Here is a 19,352-nt window from a genome sequence, read left to right on the forward strand (position 1 = left end):
GTGTGTGCTTACAGAGGTCATGAATTGTCCACTGTTGTATGCATAGTCGGTGGCAGATGTGAATAATAAGTTCACGAGGGACTCAGTTTGGGGAGGCCATGGATACTAGAAGACACGTCTAAAATTTTGGAATCTACATCAGAGAGTGGTATGAGTGGTTCCCAAAATGCCTACCTGGCACTCCTGCCAACGGCACAATGTGGAATTCGGAGCCTGTTGTTTCGGCCATTTTCATCTTTGCTGTAAATCTAGACAGGATAATGAACGAAGAACCTGACACATTTAAGGAACTCCATAGTCGGGAGCGCAGTGTGAGTCATGATGGCGAGTCTCAAACACTGCGGTTCCCCTACTCGAGGGCGCAGGTAGGGCCACTTCGCGGCCTCCTTTCGCAACAAGCACTGCGGTGCGATTTGCTTCGCCTAACGAAACGCGAGTGACAAAGATACGTGTCACTTCCAGAAGGAAATTTTAAAAGCCAGTGTGTGGTTCACCCTGACCCCTTCCTACACCCCAGCAATTAAGGAAGCAATGTTCAGATGGAACCCGTGTCCTCCTCCTGGGTCCCTGAGTGACCGCAGTCACCAGAGCTCTCCCTGTTGGCCATCATTAAAGTCAAGAACAAAGCTGTGTAAAGTCACTAAGATTTTGGAGGTATCAGCAGTTGCGGTAGAACCTAGCCTATCTCAACCGACACAAACATTTTCTTTCTTACAAAACCTCACACTGGTGTTGTTTTATTCATCTGCTTATGCACACGTATGCCTCCGACATCTATCCAAATGCATTACAGGCACGATAAGACAATTAGGTTCGAAGCAAAACAAAGACAATTGCTCGGCACTGAGGGAATATACCGCTACAGTAAACGGATCACTAACACCCGGTCCTGAATTTGCTGCAAAGTTTTTACTAAGGCACAAAGGGAGCCGTGTGGAGCTCCGGAGTTCCCATCTGAGGCCCTGTCTAACTCCTTGGCAACTTTTATGTATTTGTATAGCAGAGAGGATTTTGCCAGATGGTTGAAATGTTCATCCTCCTATTTTGTTTTAATGCAAACTGACATTTCTTCATCTTCCTGCGGTGGGTTTCTTTTATGAGGTCGTGCTTTGCATTTTCATAGAAAGAATTTCTGACTCCTGACCGGAGCCCACCCTTGTAGTTTCTGTGGGGGCTGTTTTGGTTAACCACTTGCATCAGTTTTGAGGCTCCACAGGCAGAACCAGACCATCGTGAACTTCTTGATTTACATGGTGGCGAAGAGCGTCTATGAAACCAGGGGGAAACAGGAAGGAGCTGACTGGGGAGCCTGAAGGAGAGCAGGGCCGCAGCTCTCAGGCACTCTTGGTGTTCCGAAAGCCAGCTTCGAGAAAGGTGTGCATATTTGCAAATGCGTTTCTTGTTCCTAGTGAAGAGGTGAGGAAGGACACTGATAGTGTGCTAGAGCTGTACAAAGAGAAGTATACCTCTAAATAGAGAAAATGGCCAGGCGCAGTGGCTCACGTCTGTAATCCCAGCACTTTGGGAGGCCAAGGCAGGCAGATCACGAGCTCAAGAGTTCGAGACTAGCCTGGCCAATATGGTGAAACCCTGTCCCTACTAAAAAATACAAAAATTAGCTGGGTGTGGTGGTGGGCGCCTGTAGTCCCAGCTACTTGGGAGGCTGAGGCAGGGGAATTGCCTGAACCCGAGAGGTGGAGGTTGCAGTGAGCTGAGATTGCACCACTGCGCTCAGACCTGGGCAACAGAGCAAGACTCCATCTCAAAAAAAAAAAGGTAAATAGAGCAAATATGTAAAGATCAATAAATCACATGAAAAATAAGTCATAAGAACAACATATGATACCAAGAATAAATAATAAAAATAGAACATAAATAATTCCTAAAATAGTGATACTAGCTTATGACAAGTAATTTCTAATTATTATTTCTTTGAATCCTCACAATGATTCCATGTTAGGATTTGCTGCATTTTATACAAAGAAGAAAGGAGTCTATGGTCAGTGATATACAGTGGAACATTTATTCATTTACTCCTTCAGCCTTTCATTTGTACATATATGTGTATTTTAGAGACAGGGTCACCCTGTCTAGGTATTAACAATTATTACAAAGATGATATAGTTTGGAAATCAACATAGAGACACGTCCGTCTGTCTCCCAGGCTGGAGTGCAGTGGCACAATTATAGCTCACCGCAGCCTCGAACTGCTAGGCTTAAGCAGTCCTCCTGCATCAGCCTCCCAAAGTGCTGGGATTACAGGCATGAGTCCCCACATCCAGTTATACATATATTAATATGTAAATACATCTGGATATACATGTTTAAGGACAGAAACGCAGAAGTACCATTTCTGCCTTTTTCTCGCTCTTCCTCTCTCTCTCAACTCTGTTGGGAGCAATGTCTTTTGTTTTCTCTTTCCACACCACCTTCTGCAAGCCCCTTAGGTTTTCCCAGTGACCAGAGAGCCACCATCTAGGTTATTACAGTGGTAACAGTGGCCAAGAAAATGGTGTGAGGTTGAGGTGGACAGATCATGCTTTTCACTGTTCTGGGAGGTTCCCATTGGGTGGTCTGCTTTGCTGAGCTTTGAAAAAGTGCTTTTCTGCTTCTCAGTTCACTGGGCTGACGTGGGCACAGCCTCAGGTTTTGTTTTTTTTCTCCTTTGCTCCTTTACCACATAGAACACTAATTTCCTAAAGAGAAAATTCCACTGGAAATGTAACGTTCTCAGTAAAGTTGAGTCTACTCAAAGACTGACAGGTGAAAGTGATCCAAATAGAACAACAAGTTTCTCTATTTTGATTTCAAAATTATATCATCTTTATAATAACTGTGAATGCCTAGGAAAATGCATATGTTTTTTGACTTAACAATAACAGTTACTCAGTAGTCAAAAGGCATTCAGAAGTATTAGCAGAAATGTAGTCAGGAGCCAGGCACAGTGGCTCACACCTGTAATCCCAGCACTTCAGGAAGCTGAAACTAGAGGATCACTGGAAGTCAGGCGTTCGAGACCAGCCTGGGCAACATAGTGAGACCCCACCACTACAAAAAATAAAAACAAAAAAATTAGCAAGGCATGGTGGTACATGCCTGTAGTCCCAGTTGTTCACTTGTAGTCCCAGCTACTTGGGAGGCTGAGGCAGGAGGTTTTCTTGAATCCAGGAGGTTGAGGCTGCAGTGAGCCATGACTGTGCCATTGCACTCCAACCTGGGCAACAGTGTAAGACCCTGTCTCACAAAAAAAAAGCAGTATAGTCAGTAGGATAGAAAAAAAACTAACAGTCTATATTGGGGCTGCTCTCAACGTTCTTTAAACTTTATTTCCCTTCTTAAATATGAAAATTCCCAGCACTTAGTAGATGCTCAATAAATGTTAATTGAGCATCTTCTGTCTGAGAAGTTCAGGCAGTTTTTTTCCTTCCAATTGTAAGTTCTAGTTTCTTACTACAAATTATTATTGTTATTGTTTTAATTTGATGGATGTACAAAGGTCAAATTTGTGCAAAGAAAATGCATGCTTAAAGAGGAGAAGACATATCTTCTGCTGTTGTTTCTTGACATGTTTTGATGGTATTGAGCTCAAATTTACCTAAGATGACTTTTTGAGAAAAGATTAACTTATCAAAACTTGTGCCAGAATCAAGACTTTGTCAGTAGGGTACTATCCGAATTCTAAAGTAATGAATGCTTCTCTCCCTCTAGGGTTAGAGGCCTGACTTTGGGGTGTGGATAAAAAATTTATGTGTCCTGGCCAGGCGCTGTGGCTCATGCCTGTAATTCCAACACTTTGGGAGGCCAAGGTGGGAAAATCACTTGAGCCCAGGAGTTCGAGACCTGCTTGGGCAATGTAGGGAAACCCCATCTCTAAAAAAATATAAAAAGAAATTAGCCAGGTGTGGTACTGCATGCCTGTAGTCCTAGCTCTGTAGGAGGCTGAGGCAGGAGGACTGCTTGATGCTGGGAGGTCGAGGATGCAGTGAGCTGTGATTGTGCCGCTGCACTCCAGCTTGGGTGACAGAGTGAGACCCTGTCTCAAAACAAAACAAAACAAAGAGTTTATGTGTCCAGGAAGAGGTACAATCACATCTCTAGTACAGACTCTGTAGAGCACTAGGAGGGCACATGATTGAATGGGATATGGTGTGAGAGGCAGCCTAGAAAATGGAGATACCTGGGGCTCCGCACCTGCTCCTGATGGACCGCTCGGGTGACCCTGAGACCCTCTACCAGGCACTGATGGAGTAAGGATGCAGGGAGAGTTACACTTCAGAGGTAAGAAGCCAGGTGGCATGCTGAGGAGAGAATTCATGAGATTTATAGAATAGTCTGGAAGAAATGCCATCATTCCGAGCCCTTCACCTACATCGTCAAAAGTGGCATGGGTCAGTGCCCCTCTCCCCCCACCGGGAGCATGTGAAGCATGGAGACCTCTGGAATGTTCTCAGGAAAAGCCTGTGTCTTCCTGGGTTGAGCAGGGAACGAGCTAGAATGGACAGGAGAGAAGAAAGTCAGTGACATATCAAAGAATGCTTATCTCAGTAAACATCAGTGTTTGAGAGTCACACTGGGTGGTTCGTAGGCAGCTCTTAATTTTCAGAGCCAGTCAGGCAAGGCTTGGAATCACTTGTCTAAGATTCCTCATCTTATCCCTGTGCTAGAAGAACAGGCTTGGAAGAAGCCAGCCAAGAGGCAGGAAGCCAGAGCAAAACTCCGTGCTGGATGAGAAGTCCTGAGTACTGAGGAGCTGACTTTGTATTGGATGCAGAGAAGAATGACCTGTCGATGGCTCTTGGCCCGTGGAAATGCCCTAGGTCCTTGCATTTGTGGTCTTGCTGAAAGAGACTTAATTTACTGAGTTATTGGTACCTGAAACACTCTGTGTGGAATTTGGCAATTTCTCTGCTCTTTTAGTCTAGCAGGTTCTCTTGGTTGCGAGGAAATCACTGAAGCCACCTCACAGAATGTGAACGTGTATGCACTAAAGTGACCAGGAAATGATGAACAGTCAGGCCTCGGAAGGACAGGATGTAGAGGAGTCTTCTGGACTCAAGGAGGCCTAGGGACCCTTGGCAGGACGTGTACGGGGGTCTCTAGTTCAAGGCTCCACCACCCTGTGACCTCCTCGTTGGCTTCTCTCTTTGATTCTAGCTTCTTCTGCTTATTCATCACTTCCGCTTCCTCTGAAATTCTTGTATCTTGATCTCGGCCTCTTGGAGCCTCTGTATAGTGTGAGCTCCTCTGGTACTCCTGACTCTCTCAGGTTCCTGAACGAGAACCATCTGATGGGAAGCAGCTCATCTCCCCCGGCCATGCCACTGGGCCTCAGCCAGGCTGCAAACTAGCTGGGCTCAGTCCACAGGGTGGCCTCCAAGCAGCCTAGACTTGGATCCCTAAGCATAGCTTGCTGATGGGACGTTTTAAGGTCAAGGGAGGAAGCGAGGCATTGCAGTCCGTCGCTGTTTTCTCCAGAGCAGCCATGTACAATCCATATAGCGGCAGGAATTCTGCAGCTGGAGTTGCTCCCCTGAGACTCTGATCAGACAGCGACAGGATTTGCAGAGCACTGTAGGTCTGGACCTGAGCTGTGTGCAGCCCGGTGAGCGTCGGTGAATGGTGCGAGGGGTAGCCTCACAGTCACGAGCAAGTCTCATCGGGGCCGCTGCAAGTATGACGGAGGCAGAAAAATGACAACATAGAGAAACGCAGTGTATTCTACGGGGGTTTCTTTTTGAAACTAAAAGGGGTTTTCTAGACTCACCCCTTGGAGACCACTTTACTTTCCTTTTTTCTCATGTGATGACATCTGTAGAGGGGCTCTTTCTGCTGTGGGTACGTTTCTCAAATACGTGGTCCGTGTTGAGAACTGCGTAATACTTACTGATAACCACAATTGGTGCTTACTGGGACCGCTACAACTACTCCAGATATTCAAAGATAATTCATCATCCACTTAACAGCACAGTCCACAGAAGCCCAGGATGCATTCTGATCCTCTTCCTTTAAAGTATAATGGACATACTGATCATTTCTTTTCCAAAGGATACTTCCTATTGGAATGTACTTTTAAAATCTATTTTTGGTCCAAATGTATAGTATAATGAGGGAATATATGATGAACTCATTGTGTCTTGAACATAGCTGTTACCAGGAATGAAGCAAATTCTGTTTTACTTGAATTAGGGCCCTTTGGTGTCTTTTCTTTATGCAATTAACACAATTCGCATGCTGCCCCATACCAAGAGTACAAATGTGGGTTTTCATCAGGAAGGGTGTGTACAGCTTGTGTACGGTGGTCTCAGGACCTAGCTCTGCCATTTTAAAGCTGCGCAACAGATTTCTTGACCATTTTCGAGTCTCTTTACTTGTGCTTTATACGGAGACTTTAGTTTGTCATCTTACAAGATATTTGTAACAATTATTAGAATATTTGTAAAGTTTCTGGCAAAGGATTGATAATAAATTAGTGTCACCATGGATGTTCAAGGTGGCGATCTTTTTTTTTTTTTTTTTTTTTTTTTTTCCGAGACAGAGTCTCACTCTGTCACCCAGGCTGGAGTGCAGTGGTGTGATCTCAGCTCACTGCAACCTCTGCCTCCCAGGTTCAAGAGATTCTTCTGCCTCAGCTTCCCAAGTAGCTGGGACTATAGGTGCACATCATCACACCCAGCTAATTTTTGTATTTTTAGTAGAGATGGGGTTTCACCATATTGGCCAGGGTGGTCTTGAACTCCTGACCTCGTGATCTACCCATCTCGGCCTCCCAAAGTGCTGGGATTACAGGCGTGAGCCACCTCTCCAAGCCAAGGTGGCGATTTTTATACATTAAAAAAGCAGGAATGACTTCTTTGAATTGGTGCACTAAAGAAATGTTTTCCAGTCTCCTAAGCATTTAGGCATGGGAAAGAGATTACCATGTTAGTTGCCCAGACCTTGCACAACTTCATAGTGTTTGTTTGCCTAGGAAGGCTGTTTTGAGAAGGAACCTTTTCACTCCTTGGAGTTCTGATGTGTTCATTGGCCCCTGTTGTCATGCTGGATATGGGGGCGGTTCAAGGGGGGATTGGGTGCCTGAGAAAAAAGAGTGAAAAACCCAACTGTGAAAACCCAAGAGAAACCGAAAGAGTGAACGCTGGAAAAAAAAAAAAAGGTTGGGGGGGCGCGGCGAGCTTCAGGACCTAAGTGGTTAAGGAACTGGCTTCGACAGGAAGTGGGCAGGAGACTGTTTTCAGTATGCTCATGGGAACTGAGCTGGAAAGTGCTGTGGTGACTGTGTGTGGAAAAAAGGGGCTTTAATCAAGCTATAAATATCTGTTTCTTTGAAGTTTTATGACCAACAATTAATGTTACTGGAAGGCTCATAAAAAGGGCTGTTTCTTGACTTGGTGGGTCTGAGTGGGCCAGGGTCAGGTTAAGATCCTAGCCTCGTGGGATGCCATCCCAACAGATTCTGCTGTGTGTGTGTGTGTGTGTGTGTGTGTGTGTGTGATCTAACCTGTTGCATCAGTATCTAAAGTCATGCTCAGTATATAGTTAAATGATTCATTCATTCATCCTTTCATTCAATTAACTCATGTTTCTGGAGGGCCCCCTATGTGCAATACCTGGTGATACAGCAGTGAAGAAACAAAGGAAATCACTTCCCTCAGGGAGCTTTCATTCTAGTTGGGGAAATAGATATGAAACAAATCAAGACATGCAAGGAAGGTTAAGTGCTGTAAAGATAATTCATTCCTCCGAGTGCAAGAGGATAATGCTGTATAGTTCTAGATAGGGTTCTGAGATGAGTGGCCTGTGGACAGATTCCTGCCCAAAGAGGTGGAGGGTGCAAGGGAGGAGGGGACAGCAGGTACCAAGGTCCTGAGGGAGGCACATGCTCAGCAGGGCCCAGGTGTGCCACCAAGCCCAGGAAGAGAGACTGAGGAGTCTTGGCCATGCCGTGCTTTGTTGGTCTTTAGAAAGACTGTGTTTGGGACTTTTTGTTGTTGTTTTGAGACATCTGGAGTGCATTGGTGTGATCTCAGCTCACTGCAACCTCCACCTCCTGGGTTCAAGCGATTCTTCTGCCTCAGCCTCCCAAGAAGCTAGGACTACAGGTGCTCATGTCAGCACACTCAGCTAATTTCTGTATTTTTTGTAGAGACCATGTTGACCAGCCTGATCTCAAACTCCTGACCTCAAGTGATCCTCCCACCTTGGCCTCCCAAAGTGCTGGGATCACAGCCACAAGCCATTGTGCTGGGCCTAGAAAGACTGACTTGTACCCTGATCAAGACAGGGAGGCTCTCGAGGGTTTTATTTGGTTCTGCCCAGTGACCAGCCACCATAACCACATCCTTCCCCCAGACTTTCCTCTTTCTATAAAACAAAACAAACAAGGTGAACAACAAAAGCAAAAACAAAAAGCTAAGCCGTAGTTGGGGCATTTTTATTTGAATGCTACTTCTTCTTTTCTCACCTTTTGCTATATGCTGAGCCCAATGCATGAAGTTTTTTGTAATCTCTTTCCTGTGTTGAAGCTCTTCCACTGCTTTCGTGAGCGTAAATGAATTTGAAGGCTGGCAGGCGGTAGCAACATATATCAGCTTCCCCACTGGGTGCTTGTTCTACCCGATTTTCGTTCTTACAGACTTCAGGACTCTGGGATTTATGATCTTTGGATTTGGATCTTGGCTTGAGGCTTCCCTGTGCACTCACCTTGGAGAGAGGGTTTACTAAGCAAAGAATATCCCAGAACAATCTGGAGGAGGTGTGCCCTTTGTAAGAGAGCAGTTGTAAAGTACCCTCAGGCAACTTAGAAGCTCCTACTTACTCAGCAGGATGCAGTGGCTCAGGCCTGTAATCCCAGCACTTTGGGAGGCTGAGGCAGGCGGATTACAAGGTTAGGAGTTCGAGACCAGCCTGACCAACATGGTGAAACCCCATCTCTACTAAAACTACAAAAATTAGCCAGGTGTGGTGGTGAGTGCCTGTAATCCCAGCTACTTGGGAGGCTGAGGCAGGAGAACTGCTTGAACCCGGGAGGCGGAGGTTGCAGTGAGCTGAGTTAGTGTCACTGCACTCCAGCTTGGGCAAGAGAGTGAGACCCTGTTTCAAAAAAAAAAAGCTCCTACTTACTCCAGGATTTTCTTACCTCTTCGTTTAAACAGCTCCCCTAAGGACTTTGCTAGCTAAAAAAAAAGTTGTTTTCTGAAGGGGGTTTCTGCACACAACTGACCGCATCTCTTTGTTTTAAAGAAATGCATCGTTCAAATCAGCCTTGCTTTCAGGTTGTCTGAATTAGGGAAGTTTGACTGTGTGCAAGAGAGGGTTTCCTCCTTCATTTTCTTGGGTACAGGGAGCCATTTATGACTAATAGGATTCATTACATGTGTGTTTAGTCTACCGATTATTAAGACTTTAACAATATTAAAACCTAAAGAGATAACGGAGAGGAAGCCTTTGGGAGCTAGGAATCAATCGTGCTGGTTGGCTTGAAAGCAGGGCAGTAGAACGGCAGCCGCCCAGCCTGTGGTCTTTAACATTAATAAAGCCAGAGGCGGTATCAGTTCGTTGTTCCAACGTGATTGGTTCATCATGGATGTGCACCCCTGCTCATCAAAATCTCATCACCAGATTGACCCTATATGTCTTCCGGGAGTCCAGCTCTTGCCCCTGGAACTGGTTCTCTGAGTTCCGGCTGCAGTTCAGGGAAGAGGGCGGCGGCTGCAGTCCTGTTTTGGTCTTTAGGCTGATCTAAGTCAATCTGGTGATGCCTTTTTTCTAGTAAAACTGGTTTGCAGGGAATGAATTGTGATGGAAACGGAGACAGATTTATGTACCTTTCAGGGACATAATTTCCCCAGGACTGGACACGAAAACGAGGGGTTCTGGAGATCTCTCTGGAATTAATGTGAATGTTATTTAGAACATATTGTTCTCTGGCTCTTCCTAAATGCTGGGGCATCCTCACACCTGTCTCACTCAGGCCCTGCAGCCCTCACAAACCCCTGGCCCCTCAGGAATGGAGTTTGGGGTTCAACCAAATAAGCCCCCATTTTCGCTGATGGATGTGTGACTTTAAATCTGTAATCTCGAATGCCAGTTTCTAGTGAGGTTGGTGCAAAAGTAACTGCAGTTTTCCCTGTTACATGCAACACCAAAAATCGCAATTACTTTTGCACCAATGTAATACTTTATACCTAGCTATTCAATTGCTGTGAAGAAGGATGCTGAGATAGTGGTTACATGACTGTGACATAGCCATTCCATAGGCAAGTCTACGTCAATGAAAGGAGTGACACTTCTAAAGGGAAAAAGATGGGCAAAAATTAGGTGTTTGCCTCTATCAGAAAAACAAAATGAATGTCATGGTGTGGCTGGGAGGACGTGGGGAGAGAGGCAGATTTTGGAAGGGAATGACACACAAAAATGCTAAATATCAATCTATTTTTTTTTTTTGAGACAAAGTTTTCACTCTTGTTGCCCAGGCTGCAGTACAATGGCACAATCTCAGCTCACTGCAACCTCCGCCTCCTGAGTTCAAGCAGTTCTTTTTTTTTTTTTGAGACGGAGTTTCGCTCTTGTTACCCAGGCTGGAGTGCAATGGCGCGATTTCGGCTCACCACAACCTCCGCCTCCTGGGTTCAGGCAATTCTCCTGCCTCAGCCTCCTGAGTAGCTGGGACTACAGGCATGCACCACCATGCCCAGCTAATTTTTTGTATTTTTAGTAGAGACGGGGTTTCACCATGTTGACCTCGTGATCCACCCGCCTTGGCCTCCCAAGTGCTGGGATTACAGGCGTGAGCCACTGCGCCCGGCCCGAGTTCAAGCAATTCTCCTGCCTTGGCCTCCCAAGTAGCTGAGATCACAGGCGCCGACCAGCACGCCTGGCTAATTTTTTATATTTAGTAGACATGAGGTTTCACCATGTTGACCAGGCTGGTCTTGAACTCCTGACCTCACGTGATCCACCCACCTCGGCCTCCCAAAGTGTTGGGATTACAGGTGTGAGCCACCGTGCCCGGGCCAATACCAGTCTATTGATATTGACACTAGTTGCTTGTAGGGGATGAGAGTGTGAATTGTTTTTTTTTTTTTTTTTTTTTCTAATTTTCTCATTTTAAAAAATGAGTCCTTTCAAATATGAGATCAAAAAGAAATGTCCAGTGGCTTACTCTGACCCAATATTTTTCTGTTTAATTTAGATAGAATCTCCATTTGCATAAAAATTTTGCTTACAATATATAGGATGATTTGTTTTTAAAGGAAAAGGGTCATTTTACAGTCGCAGCAGCTCAGCCGCCACCCGCAGCAGGCAGTAGGCCCAGCTCACCTTCCCAGCAGGCCTCCAGTGCCCGGTGCAGCGTGGCCCATTGACACCCACAACAAACATCGTGACCTCACTTTTACCGCACGCTTCCTGCCGAGGCACAGGCAGAGCTTCAGCCTTTTTGGTAACTTGAATGAACATCAAAAGGATAATCAGGTATTAGTTAAACTTGCTCCTCTTCTTCAACCCTTGACAGTTTTCTTTCTTGCTTCCCCTCCCCCTGCCCTTCGACAGAGAGCGACAGGCCCGAAGTAAAAAGGGAAAAGGGGAACCGGGTGACTCAGCCCACAGCAAGCCTCACCACAGCTTCCTGGCCACCTTCTCGCTCTCTCCCTGTTCCAAGAGAGAAAAGGGAGGAAGCCCAGAGCCTTCTAGCACTGAGTACCATGTTATATATATACCACTTCCACAAATGCTCCGGAATGAATGAATGCATGAGTGAATGAGTGAGTGCCCATGGGGTCACTCAGAAGTAGTGGCATAATATAGCCAGATCAATTGCCCACCTATAACTCACCGAATCTCCTCACTCCTTGGTCCTGTGAATGCAGAAATACATTTCCTTATTTACAAACAACTTTGCTAGTAGGGTTGCTTGCGAAAGTTCGCCGTGGGCTGATATTTCATGATCACTTTTGCCAGTTCTCTGATCTGCATGTCCTGAGTCCTAGAAAGCAAATAACAACAAGAAGCAACAACACGCTGCATCAGAGTATCCCTCTCAAAATCCCGTCTTAGGTCTATTTTTGTTGGCGTGTTTGTTTATTGAGACAGAGTCTTGCTCTGTCACCCAGGCTGGAGACCAGTGGCATGATCTCGGCTGACCACAGCCTCCCCCTCCGGGGTTCAAGCGATTCTCCTGCCTCAGCCTCCTGAGTAGCTGGGACTACAGGCACGTGCCACCACGCCCGGCTAATTTTTTGTATATTTAGTAGAGACGGGGTTTCACCATGTTGACCAGGATGGTCTCGATCTCCTGACTTCATGATCCGCCCACTTCGGCCTCCCAAAGTGCTGGGGTTACAGGCTTGAGCCACTGTGCCCGGCCTGTTTTTGTTTTAACATTTTCCAGAAGTTTTGGTATAAAATATGTACAAAGATAAATGTAGGAACTTAGTGACCATCTGAAGATACACCTGAAAGGAGGAATAACAACCTCCCATTTAAAGGAATCTTAAAGAGACAGGAGGGAGGAAATGAGACGAGAATGTTAGTGTTTCTTTCATTAAAAGGAGCCCAATATTTATTGATCCAACAGGTTTCCACTGTGTGTACCCCGGAGTATCATCAGCCCAAAGCAGACTGGCCTTGTGGGCAATTTTTTCACTTCACTGCGGAGGGGATTTGTCAGATCGCCTTGTCAGCTTCTGAATTCTTTGGGCACACAGGAAGGGTGACATGCTTCTGGCTTATTTCTAAGTCCCTTCGAGGTGATTTCTGGTCCCCAAATTGAGGCAAAATAATCCTCACAATTTCCTGGGACGTTCTCTGCCCTGGCCCCTTTCTATTGTAAAGGAGGTTTCTCTAAGAGACTTCCCAATGCCTTAGAATGTATCTAAGGGAATTTTTTGCTGAGAAAGGGCTGCTGTCTTTGTCCACCTGTTTTCCTTTCTACCCCAACGGGACTTTCTCCCTCTGGCAGTTTTACTTAGCCAGAGAGGACAGAAGAGTTGGAAAAATGGACGCTGCTTTTATAGCCATTTCTTAGAGGAACTCAAACTGCATCGCCTTATTACCTCATTAATCCTCACAACGGTCCCTCAGCAGAATTATTCTTATTTTCAGAATGGAGAAATTGAGGCACAGATAAAATGAATGGCAGGTGGAAGGTCAGAGACTCAGGCAGTGGGAGAGCTGGGGGCAGACGGAGGGCTTCTGGCGCCTGTCCTGGTCCATCAGTCAGACTGTCCTCTTCAAATAAGGAGCCATAAGGTGCAGGGGATGGGGGTGTGGGGGGAGCTGAAATTGTATGAATAAAACAAATAGAGCCAGATTTAATTATCACGCATCTAGCAGACGTCCATCTTCTTGGGACATGAGTAGACTCTTACCTGGCAGGTTTTTCAGAATTGAACCATTATTTGTTACATGTGTTCTGTGTGCCAGGGACTGAGATGCTTCTCAACGGAGTTTACATGTGAGAGGAGAAAGAGACAAGCCTCACAAGCAGGAATGCCGACCTCGGAAAGCTGCCTTCATCCCTGCTCAGCCCTCCCTGCCACCCTCGCCTCCTGCCTGGATCACTGCTCAGTTCTCTCTCTCTCTTTTTTTTTTTTGAGACAGAGTCTTGCTCTGTCAGTCAGGATAGAGTGCAGTGGCACGATGTCAGCTCACTGCAACCTCTGCCTCCCAGGTTCGAGTGATTCTCCCACCTCAGCCTCCCTAGTAGCTGGGACTACAGGCAAGCGCTGCCACGCCCAGATAAGTTTTTTGTTATTCTGTATTTTGGTTTCTGTATTTTGGTTTCACCATGTTGCCTAGGCTGGTCTCAAACTCCTGACCTCAAGTGATCTGCCCACCTCGGCCTTTCAAAGTGCTGGGGTTACAGGCGTGAGCCACCAAGTCTGGCCACAGTCCTTTTTATTAAGGGCCTCCTGGCACCCAGCCACCCTGGGGCCCGTTCAGTTCTTTCTCCACAGATAACCAGAATCTCCTTTGAAATATGTTAGATCACCTCTTTCTCCTGCTTATAACTTTCCAAAGGCATCCCGTGTTACTCGGAGTGGGAGCCACAGTCTTAAGCTGGCCATGGGGTCCTGCATGCTCTCCCTTCCCCCGCGGGCTCTGTTCTTCCTGCCCAGGCTCTTCCCCCTGCTCACTCTGTTCCAGCTGTGCCAGCCTCCCTTCTGTCCAAAGGAATGAGACCCACGCCCCTTCTCTTTGGATTATCCCACTCCGAGTACCCTTTCACAGCCACAGGACTGGCCTGTCCTTTCTCTGTGACCTTCAGGGGAAGCCTTCTCTAGATACCATCTTTAAAACAGCAGCCTTCCTTCTCCCTTTCTCCCTCCCCAGCAGCACCTCTGAGCCCCTCACTTGCTTTATTTCTGTCCATGTCATCATGGCCACCAATGAAAGCACACCTTCCAGTTACTTACCGTTTTGCTTTCTCCCCGCTTCTTAGAATGCCGGCTCCAGAAGGGCAGGTATTTCACCTGCTTCATTTATGGCAGCATCCCCATCACCAGGAACCTCATAGGTGCTTAATGCATTTTTGATCTTAAGACAAAAATTGACCCTCACAGAATAAGAAGGAGTGTGAAGCGGAGGTTTATGCGCATAAGATTTCACCAGATCCTCTATACTCTGGGGAGGAGAAAGGGTCATGGTGGGTGGGGACATCTGGGGGCATATTGGGGAGGGGGCCAGGAAGAAGCCTGGAACGGGGCCTGCTGTCATTTGAGGGTTTTGCAACTTTCTGTGGTACAGAAGGCATAGAAGGATCTCTTCATTTAAAGGGTTAGGTTGGATTTTTTTTTTTTAATTTCAACACGTTACCTTACTTGCTTCGGTCATACCCTGGAGGTACTCGTTACAGACAGGAATATATGTAGGGTGGAGGCTGCTCTGGGTCAGTGGATTCACAGAGAAGTCAGAATTCTCTTTTGTAAAGAGCCTGCTTTTCTCAATAATTGCATAATGACGTCTTTGATTTCCAGGCCCTCATACCTAGCTATTTCCTTAGGCATTTATTCAAGGTCCGAGACCCCATTCACCATCCAGCAGGATACATGTTTGTATCTGGCTCCAAAACTTTTTTTTTTGGCCCACATTACTGCAGCCCATGGCAGAAGATTCTAGCAATTAGCAGGAACTGAAAGTGATAATTTATTGCAACCAACACTGTGATCTAATAGTCACACATTACACAAGCAAAATCCATATTTTGCTCGTGGTGGCACCGTGGCCCTGTCATATGCCACACGTGCTTGCTAACACCTTTTGTTTATATTAGGAAAAACCAGAACCTTCCCCCACTGAGAACCAGAGAGAGCCCCTCAGGTTCTGAGGATGATGACATTCAGCAATGGACTCCAAAGGGGGTTAGGTTTGTGTGCTAGGGGTGAAAGCTGTGCAATTTCATTCTGTTCCCAAATGATCTTTGGAGGATAAGGGATACTCTGTCTTATTTAGGGAAGGTGATCAGGTTGGTACAGGGCATAAGAGAGTAGCAGGGCTGAGAGGGGGAACTGAGGAGATTCAAGCCTTTTGCCTGTTGACCACAGTTCAGATCTAATGATTTTGACCATTGCATCTTGCCTCGCATCTGAACTTCACGTGAAGTTCCAAACCACCAGGCAACATATATTACAGGCACAATGATAAGTCAGGTCCTACCGGGTGACCAAGGCAGTGTGGCAATGCTTCAAGTCTTTAAAACCGTATCCTAGTGGCCTGAAAGCATTAATACGTCTGGAACATTGCCTGTCCAGTATCTAGAGAGGCGCCTGCAGAATTTGATTCCTACGTACGTCAAGTTTTTGAGCAAGAAGAAACTTGAGACACTCTCTAGTCCAGCAAATTTCAAACCTGTGTGCTCATCAGAATCACCTGGGGGCTTTAAAAACACACAGATGCCTAGGACTTGCCATACAGAGAGACATTCGTTTGACTGCAGATTGAATCCAGAAGTTCCAAACTGAGGTAAAGTCACATCTGGGGACTCCTCTTATTTGATAGAGGGGGAAACTGAGTCTCAGTGTCTGAAACAGAGAGTGGAGATTGAACATAGACACGTGACTCCCAGCGTGTGGCATTTTCTCCTAGAATGCATTTCTGCTTCTTAACCAGCAGAAGAAAGCCCATTAACTAACACATCAGGGATCACCATGGGCAAAGGAATGCATATTAAGAATTCTCTGGAAAGAAAAGAAGGTCATTGGAATCTTCTTCACCCCTTCCCTGGTACCGATGGTTGCATTTCAATGAATTTCTCCAAAAGCAATTATCACAGTGTCCCCGTGTGTTGAGGAAACTTCCCTTGCAGTCACCTTAGGGTTTTCTTTTGTTAAAGAGTAAAATGAATGGTTTCGTAGTGAAATTCTCCTAAAATGTGCACGGTGTAAGAAGGAATTGCAAACAATACGTGTCTACTGGGAAGGTCACCGTAAATGAGTAGAGGCAGGTAATAACCCAGATACAGTTTGTTGGAAAATTGAATGCATAGAAATGGTCTTCATTTCTGCAAAGAAAAATGTAGGTTTTCCTTTTTTTCCTTGCAAAACGTGGCCTCCTCCATATATCTTTTAAAATTTCTACTTTTGATAGAAGAAAGGGTATAGTTTTAGTCCATTTTGTGCTGCTATAATCAAATACCCGAGACTGAGTAACTTATAACGAAAAGAAGTTTATTTGGCTCACAATTCTGATACCTGGAAAGTTCAAGATTAAGCATCTGGGTAGGGCCTCAGGCTGCTTCCACTCATGGAGCAAGGCAAAGCCTGTGTGTGGAGAGATCACAGTGGGAGAGAGGAAGCAGGAGAGGGGAAGTGCCAGGTTCTTTTAAACCACCAGCTCCCATGGGAACCCGTAGAGGAGAACTCACTCACTACCATGAAGATGGCTTGAAGCCATTCATGAGGGATCCATCCCTGTGACCCAGACACCTCCCAAAAGGCCCCACCTCCCAACCTCTTTACACAAGAGATCAAATTTCAACAGGAGATTTGGTGGGGACAAACAAACCATATCCGAACCATAGTGAGTACAGTGAGTACAATCAATGTATCTTTTACATTTCTCTTTACAAAAAGAAAAGCAATGTAAGGGCCTGTGACAGTTAGCCTTACTGCTGGGGCGACATTAAGGAGTGGTGGAGTCTGTGGTGAACTGCAGAGCACACGCTCTGTTGAAAGAGGAAGCCACTTTCCATTCTAGCTGACTGTTGTCATATGGAGATACAGAACTATGCTCGCCAGGTTCTTTAATTTGACCTTTCTCTTCTAAGAGAAACTAGAAATGCAGATCGTGTGTGTGTGTGTGTGTGTGTGTGTGTGTGTGTGTGAGAGAGAGAGAGAGAAATCTTTAGGAGTTTTAAATATTGGCAACTAATTCAGTTTATCTCCATTTGTAACATATTGCTCCAAATACATAGATATGGGCCAAAAAGAGCATGAATTTTTGCAGTGTACAAATCTCCAACGTGCGACTTCTGATGAAAAGATATTTAAAGTATGAGAGACGAGGCACTAAAATAAGGTTACGGATCAGTCAGGGTTAAATCAGAGCAACAGCGTGAGTGGACGATATATAATAACAATTTATTGCAAGGAATTGGCTTATGCAATGGTAGGGTTGCCGAGGCAAGTCTGAAATCCGTACTGTGGGCAGTCGAGAGAGGCAGGCTGGAACTCTTGACAGCAAAGCTGCTGTCCACAGGCAAGGAATTCTTCTTCTTCAGGGAAAGAAAAGGTTCTTCTCTTAAAATCTTCCAAATGATTGACTCAGTCCCACCCAGATCATCTAAAATAATCTCCCTTCCTTAAAGTCACCTGAATAGGGGCTTTCATCACATCTACAAAATACTGTCCCAGTAACACCTTGATTCATGTTTGATTGGGTAACTGGGAACTATAGCCTAGCCATGAGGTCAAACAAAACTGACCATCCCAGGGTACAAATCTCCAATATGAGACTTCTGATGAAAAGATATTTACTAACAAAAAGATATCCACCAAAGATAAATGAGATCAGGATTACTATGTCCCCTCTTGATACGATGTCTTCATTTTTCTCGATTTTTGTTCCTAAAAACGGAGATTGTTTTTAAAAGCCTGAAAAATGAGACTTTTTTTGATCCGATTTAAAAAAGCAGCGGTGGGTTTAAGCCAATACAAGATGGGTTTGTATCTTTAAGTGGCCTTTATTACCACAGTAATAAACAGCAAACGGGCCCAAATCTTACAGGCTTGTGTTGGCTTTAACCAATGAAGTAGAACAAGACCTCTGAATACCCCATTAGTTCCAGGCTGTGCTTTGATGGCTTTGCACAGACAGCTCTTTTCCTATACAAGTCACCAGCCTCACCCGTGTCTCTTAACAAATGTTGTTGACAGGCCACGTTGCAATTTTTCTGCATGTTCTGACAGTTTAATTCAGTACCTCCTAGCTAAGCACTCAGCCTAAGGGGGTGCTTCGGCACCTTGGCATCACCAGGCTGCAATTAAAATAATTCAGGGACTGGGGCTGGGCTTGCAGAAATAGGCCTTCTTCCCTTTGGAACCTACAATGCATTTTCCAGTCTCCCTGTGGAGCACACGAGATCTCCCTTTTAGAGCAGAGGGCAGTGGAATGTATTAACAAGACCTCCACTGGCAAGACGTAGCTCCATTTGTGTGTTGCACCCAATGGGGTTTTCTCCATAGGGGTTAGGCATAATGTCTTCGGTAAACTTGGCACCCGTAGAAAGGTCTTGTGGTGGGAAGGAGGGGTGTGAAGGGAGGAATGAGAGTGAGGGAACCCAGGACCCAGGACGGGAGTTCAGCAAAGACCGTTTACAGAAGCTATCCTTCCAAAACCACCACTCAGAAACGGTGTCCTTTATTTTGTATTCTGTACCGGAAAGATAAATGGGGAAAAGTCTCCAGAAATTGGCCTCATTTGAAAGGGCCCCATGCAAAGAGAGATTCTGGAGACGTTTCAGAAAGGTTTGTACTCGAACGTAGTCACAGCTGGTATGACAGTGGAATGTTTTGAAATGAGCTTGATTCTGTTTACGCATCCTTCTTAATCCAGCAACTCTGCTGGGTCTCTCTGCTAATACAAGATCGTTCTCAGGTTGTAAAAGGATTTAGTGTGTCAGGTAAGGTGGAATTTGATACATTCTCCAAATTTACAAATAGATGAGAATTGGGTAGATTCCCCAAAATTACTTTATGACAAAGATCGTTTGGCGGCGATTCTTTCAAAAATGCCCACTCCCATATCCTAGCCTGAGGAAATGAGTTTAAGTGGACCTAGAGTGTGGCCTGGGAGTTCTGATCTGGCATCCCTGGTGAATCTTTTCATTCAACCAAGTGCAGGAAGTAATCCTCTGA

General features: G+C 45.6%; 1 protein-coding gene across 1 annotated transcript in view; it reads left to right on the forward strand.

The window, feature by feature from the left end:
- Positions 1 to 19,352, forward strand: part of WWOX (WW domain containing oxidoreductase) — a 1,123,669-nt gene that overhangs the window by 991,512 nt on the left and 112,805 nt on the right. The gene's annotated exons all lie outside the window — the stretch shown is intronic.

The sequence above is a fragment of the Aotus nancymaae genome, unplaced genomic scaffold (assembly GCF_030222135.1).
Source record: "Aotus nancymaae isolate 86718 unplaced genomic scaffold, 86718_ANA_hifiasm-v0.15.2.pri h1tg000030l, whole genome shotgun sequence".
In the NCBI taxonomy this organism is placed as follows: domain Eukaryota; kingdom Metazoa; phylum Chordata; class Mammalia; order Primates; family Aotidae; genus Aotus; species Aotus nancymaae.